Source organism: Melospiza georgiana, chromosome 19 (genome assembly GCF_028018845.1).
Source record: "Melospiza georgiana isolate bMelGeo1 chromosome 19, bMelGeo1.pri, whole genome shotgun sequence".
NCBI classification, from domain to species: Eukaryota; Metazoa; Chordata; class Aves; order Passeriformes; family Passerellidae; genus Melospiza; species Melospiza georgiana.
The window spans coordinates 7,504,512-7,511,060 of NC_080448.1; the positions used below are offsets into that span (position 1 = coordinate 7,504,512).

At 60.4% G+C, this 6,549-nt stretch overlaps 1 protein-coding gene across 1 annotated transcript in view; it reads right to left on the reverse strand.

Moving 5' to 3' along the window:
- Positions 1 to 2,972, reverse strand: part of SRRM3 (serine/arginine repetitive matrix 3) — a 31,149-nt gene extending 28,177 nt beyond the window's left edge. Inside the window, exon 1 of the mRNA XM_058037817.1 lies at positions 2,874 to 2,972. The gene's annotated coding sequence lies outside the window, so the exon portion shown is untranslated. The remainder of the gene's footprint in view (positions 1 to 2,873) is intronic.
- Positions 2,973 to 6,549: the final 3,577 nt, after the last annotated feature.

A 6,549-nucleotide genomic window follows, 5' to 3' on the forward strand; every position in this document is an offset into this window, starting at 1 on the left:
GCTGACAGCCGTCCCACTGCTTCCATCCCTATTTCCCCGAGCCCAGGGCATCTTTTCCTACAGCTGCCTCAACAGAATTTGACACCTCACAGACTTTAAAGCAATTAGTAAAGAATATACGGATGCTGGCTGGGGGGTCAGGAGCTGCAGATGCGTGTGCATACCTACGTCTGTGCAGATATATATAAATATATATATATATAAAAATACATATATATTTTAAAATAGATGAGGAGGCTGGTGGAGAAGCTAAACAGTTGCTAAGCAACTGGGCTCCTTCCTGGCTTGGGGATGTAGGGATGGGGGAGCCAGGATTGGGAACTGGTCCCACACTGGACAAGCATCACACAGGGGTGTGGGCACACAGATCCAGGGAAAAGGGCACAATGGAGGGTGAGGAGCCAGGATTTACTCCTGTCCCCAAAATGCTGCAGCTGAACCCCTTGGGCTGTTGGCTGTTGAGGAGCTCCATTCCCAGCTCTGGCTGGAGAGGAGCTGGTGGGAAAGGGGCCACCCCATAACAGGGAGGGAGCCCCACGCAGTGAGCCCGTTCCTGAATCAGGGATGAGGGAAAGGAGCAGCACATCCACGTGGCAACAGCGATCCCTCCATGCTGAGGGGAGAGGCAGCAGACCCAGCTGAGGGGTTTTCCTATGGGATCCCCAGCCCTGGACCCCTTTGGCCACGCTTCCCTCATCCCCCTGGGAATGCCCTGCCAGACCTTCCCCAAACAGGAGGTGCTGAAACAAGGAATGGGGATGGAGAGGGGGAGCAGCCACCCCAGGTTTGGCACCCTTGGGGCCATTTGCTTTGCTGGGCAAGGAGTCAGGAGGAGGCACAGTCAGCCCGAGGCCCATCACCCCCCTGAGGAAGGGGAGTAACAGCACTACTACAAATGAAAGCAATTATCGAGCACATGGAGGAGCAGGGGGATGACTGTCACAACGAGGTCACCTTCCCCAACGGGGACACCATCCTGGTGCACAGGCCCTGGAGCTGAGCACGGCAGGCACAGGGGGGTCACGGCCAGTGCAGGGGGAGCATGCAGCCGGGAATCCCCCCCCAGACCCCCCTGCCGTGCCTGCCGGGGTGGTTGTGTAACGGGAGGAGCTATTCCGGGGTTTGAGCACATTATATAAGCCACGGGCCACCTGGCCGGGGAAAACGGGAGCTGGGAGACAGGAAGGAGGAGGAGGAGGAGGAGGAGGAGGAGGAGGAGGAGGAGGAGGAAGGGCTCTGGGGATGGGGGACCCCCATATCCGGCAGACCCTCAGCACAAGCACCAAGCCCACAGGGTGATCTGCACCCCACAGGCATCCCCTGCCCAGACATGGGGTGAGCACCCTCTGCTCCCTCTTCCAGCAGCCTCAGGACCTGCTGCCACACACCCACCCACAAATGGATCTGGCCCTGGGGCACAAGACTCTTTGTCCAGGGGAAAAGCAGCATTTTCTTGGCACCAGAGACAAAGCCAACCAAGACCCCTGCACCCCTCTGCCTGGCAAAATCCCTGTTTGCCATTCCCACAGTGATCAAGGACCGAAGGTTCCCTTCAAACCTGCCCAATTTGTGGCTCTGAAAGCCCCCAATGTTCCCTGAATGTGCTGTCAGGATTAGTCCTGGGGCAGGGGGGGCAGGTGGGATGCCAGGGGGATTTTGGGGAAAGCAGGTGAGGCACAGAGGGTGGCACTGTGTGAGGCAGGGTGGGACAGAGCGATGACGATGTGTGTGTGTGTGGGGGGACACAAACACTGTCCCCAAAATCCCCCCACAGAGGGGGTGTCCCTGTGCTCCTGCCAGAGGAGAATCCACATGCCAGGGCAAGGAGACCAGCGAGCATCTGCACCCTCAAGGAAGGTCCTTGACATTTGTCATCAACCTGAGACACCCCCAAATGCTGCTGGCTCCCGGGTGATCCCCCCTACAGCACTGGGAGAGCAGGCAAACCAAGACACATCCAGTCTGAAACCTTGCTCTGGAGGGAATGAATGAACCTGTGTCCTCTGGAAGTCCCCCTGAGCCATCACCCCCAGCCCCCTGCATGGCACAGCCTGGACATCCCTGGGGACAAACCTGATGTGGGAAGGAGAAGCACAGAACACTCCCAAAAGACAAAAGTGGTTGAGTTGCTGCTGTGGCTTCCCGCTGCCAAGCCTTGCCCCCTTCTCCTTCCCTCGTGCAACACCCGCAGGGTTTGAAATCTCGTCAGCCAAACCCTCCCCAGCACAGCCCGGGGGTCCACGCAGCAGGAGGAGAGAGGGGCTTTGGGAACCTCGTCTCAGCCTTGTGTCCCACCTGCACCAGCATCTGCTGAGGGATCGTCCCCGTCCCGTCCTTCCCAGCCAGAAACACTGCTGGGGGTCACCCACCGTCCCAGTGCCATCCTGGCTTCCCCCAGCACGGAAAGAGGGATTTGGGTGCCCCCCCAGCACCAGAGAGCCCCCGGCACATCCCCGGCCCTGGAGGGACCCCCTGTACCCCAAAAAGCGCCTCATCTCCCAACTCCTCACCCATCCCACACCCCCAGCAGCATCAAACCCCACGGGGGACACCCCCAGCACACCCCTGCCGTGGGGTCCCCAGCTGTCCCAGCACCCCCAATACCCCGCACGCCTTCCCCGTCCCTTCCATCCATCGGGGTCCCTTTGCAGACCCCAATTCCCAGCCCCCCGCCCAGCACCGCGCCCCCAAATCCCCATCACGGGGGCCATCACCCGCCTGTGCCCAGCACCACCGCATGGGTGGGGGGGCTCCATCCTCCCTCATCCCCTGCACCCCCCAGAGCCCCCTCATGGCCCGGCGCGGCCCCGCCGCCCCCCGCCCCGCTGCGCTCCCTTCCCGGCCCCACAGCCCCGGGCCCGGCCGCGCCTCACCTCGCCCCGCCGTCCCGCTGGGCCCGGCCCCGCTGGGTGGCTGTGGGCCGCGGGGGGTGCCGGGGGTGCCGGTGGGTGCCGGTGGGTGCCGGTGGGTGCCGGGGGTGCCGGGGGTGCCGGGGGTCCCGCCGGCCGCGGCCCCTCGGCGCGGCCCCGGCGCGGCCCCTGCTGAAGTGCTGGACAGCTCCGGCACACGGAGCCGCCCGACACAGAGCGCCGCCGCCGCGGGGGAGCGCGCCGCCACCGCCCGCAGCGCCGCCTGCCGGCCGGAGGGCGCCCTGCACCGCCAGCGCTGCTCCGGGACCGCGGGGCTTGCACGGAGCCCGGGGCTTACACAGAGGCCGGTACTTACACAGAGCCCCCAGCATCCTTACACAGAGCCCGGCATCCTTACACAGAGCCCGGTGCTTACACAGAGCCCGGTATTACACAGAGCCCGGGGCTTACACAGAGCCCGGTATTACACAGAGCCCCCGGCATCCTTACACAGAGCCCGGTACTTACACAGAGCCCCCGGCATCCTTACACAGAGCCCGGTACTTACACAGAGCCCCCGGCATCCTTATACAGAGCCCGGTGCTTACGCAGAGCCCGGTGCTTACGCAGAGCCCGGTACTTACACAGAGCCCGGTGCTTACACAGAGCCCGGGGCTTACACAGAGCCCGGGGCTTACACAGAGCCCCCAGCATCCTTACACAGAGCCCGGTGCTTACACGGAGCCCGGGGCTTACACAGAGCCCGGTGCTTACACGGAGCCCGGTACTTACACAGAGCCCGGTACTTACACAGAGCCCCCGGCATCCTTACACAGAGCCCGGTACTTACACAGAGCCCGGTGCTTACACTGAGCCCGGTGCTTACACAGAGCCCGGTGCTTACACAGAGCCCCCGGCATCCTTACACAGAGCCCGGTGCTTACACGGAGCCCGGTACTTACACAGAGCCCGGTGCTTACACGGAGCCCCCGGCATCCTTACACAGAGCCCGGTACTTACACAGAGCCCCCGGCATCTTTACACAGAGCCCGGTACTTACACAGAGCCTGGTACTTACACAGAGCCCGGTACTTACACAGAGCCTGGTACTTACACAGAGCCCGGTACTTACACAGAGCCCGTTATCTTTACACAGAGCCCGGTACTTACACAGAGCCCGGTACTAACACGGATCCTTGTCCTTACACAGAGCCCCCGGCACTCCATGGATCCCTGTACTTCCACAGACCCCCGTCATCCTTACACAGAGCCCCCAGTCCTTCTACAGCCCCTTTGGTCCCTCCACAGCTCTCTCTCACTGCTCAGAGCACCCCATCCTTGCATAGTGCCCCCATCCTTGCAGAGACCCCCATCCTTACACAGCCCTCCTGTCCTTTCAGAGGCCCCCATCCTTCCACAGAGCTCTGCTTCCCTGTATCCCATCCCATTCCATATCCCACCCTTCATCCCATCCCATATCCCATCCTAAACCCCACTCTGCCTTTCATCCCATATTCCACGAAGTACCCCATCTCATACCCTACTCTGAATCACATCCCATCCCATATTCCACCCTGAATTCCATCCCACCCTTCACCTCCTCACCACGGTGCCCCCAGTGATCCCCCAGTGCCCCCAGTGATCCCCCAGTGCCCCCGGTCCTGCCCAGTTCCCAGCTGATTCCCCAGCCCTGCCTGGGAGCACCTGAACACCCTTTGGGATGGCTTTGGGATGGCTGGGGGCTTGTGGTGATTTGGGAGCTGTTGGGTCCCCAACAGGGACACTCCCCAGTGCTGCAGCTCAGGGAATGAGTCCGTGTTAATGAGCCCATAATTAATTTTCATTCCCTTCAGTGATGCTGAGCGCTCGCCCTCCTCAGCAGACAGGAAATGGTGAAACCAGAGAAGGGGAAAAGCTCCCAAATCTACCCCCAAACCACCTCAAAACAGCCCAGTGTGGTCATGGCCAGGGTTTAACCTCCCAAGACACTCTGAATTCACCCTGGCTGTCACCCAGGGACACCAAACACACCTGGCTGGGGACACCTGGTGCCACCCCTGGCTCAGTTTCCCCTGCACTGCCTGGGCTCTGCATCCCCTGTGACCACAGCTCCCAAGCAGGGCCCAACAAAAGCCCCTGGCCATCACTCCATGGGGGATTTGGCCCCAGAGCAGGATTTGGGCAGGGAGTTCCTGCAGAGACAGGGATGGGAAGCCAAAAATGGGGTCTAAGGGGAGCTTTCCTGGGGGCAGCCAAGGCTGGAGAGGCCTGTCCTGGTGGGGATGTCTCCACAGCTGATGGCAACAGGGTGGTGCTGCTTCCTGAGGAAGGACAGACCCAGGAATCAAAATGCTGCCAGCAACACCAGCCCTCCATCCCTCACCTTCCTCCCCATCCCTTTGCACAAGTTGGGGTGCCAGCAACACCAGCCCTCCATCCCTCACCTTCCTCCCCATCCCTTTGCACAAGTTGGGGTGCCAGCAACACCAGCCCTCCATCCCTCACCTTCCTCCCCATCCCTGTGCACAGGCTGAGGTGTCAGCAACACCAGCCCTTCATCCCTCCATCCCTCACCTTCCTCCCCATCCCTGTGCACAGGCTGAGGTGGCAGCAAACCATGGGGACAGGTCCAGCTGGGGATTCACAGATGTAAAAGGGTTGCAGGGCATGAGAATCCTCTTTCCACAAGGGTTAAACATCAGTTTTTGGGGTGGTTTGCTACATCTGCTGAGCAAAACCTGCATCCTGCATCCATTATCCGTGTCAGCACTACAGAAACAAGGGGCCATGTGCTGGACCTGGGTCTCTGTTAAACTCCATTAAAAAATTTGGGAGGTGCAGCCCCTGGAGCACGGCCAGGGCCGCTGCTGCCTCCCTCTGCTCCCACCTTTGTCCCTGCCATGTCCCCCCAGGGCTGACAGCAGATGTCACCTCCTAGGAGGAACCTCCTGCGTGGTCAGGACTATTCCTGGTTTAATGCTGGAGGGGAAATTCAGCCCATGACAGCAAATCCAGCACGGCCAGGGTGAGCCCGTGCCCTTTGCAGCACCGTTATCTTCCCCACACCCCGCAGTGCTGAATAATGCATCAGGCCCTGGGAAACAAAGAAATGAGGGATGGAAAAGCAGCACGGGGAGACCCTGGCATGGCAAGGACAGGAGCCCCGTGGGGTTTCCTGGTTTTGGCCAGCAGCCAGGGCTTTGTAGCAGGGTTTGACCAGTGGACCAGGACAACAGCAGTGGGAGATGGAGAATAACCCAGCTCAGGGTGCAGAATCCTTGGCATGGGCGGCAAACACAGCCAGAACCACACCTGGAATGGGATGGAGACAGGCAATATATTGAATTTTTCCCAGCCAGGTGGGGAAAAATTCAAGAAAAGCAGAGAGAAAAAGCAGCCAGGCAGGCAGGTGGGCAGGGTGAAGCCACGAGAGCAGCGAGGAGTGATGTGGCGGAGAACAAAAGGGGAGAGAGATGGAAGGAGCAGAAGGGTCGGTAATTGCCGGCAAACAGGCAGAGCCAGCCGCGGCTGGGGGGAGAGGAGGGGAATCATCACTTGAAAGAAAGCGAGGATTTAGGAAAGAGCAGGAAGAAAAAAAAGGCGATAAATAATTAAAGGAGATCAAACGAGGCAGGCAGCAGAACGGGCCTAATTGCGGGGATTTGCGCCGAGGATCGACATCTCCAGCAGCTCCTCCCGA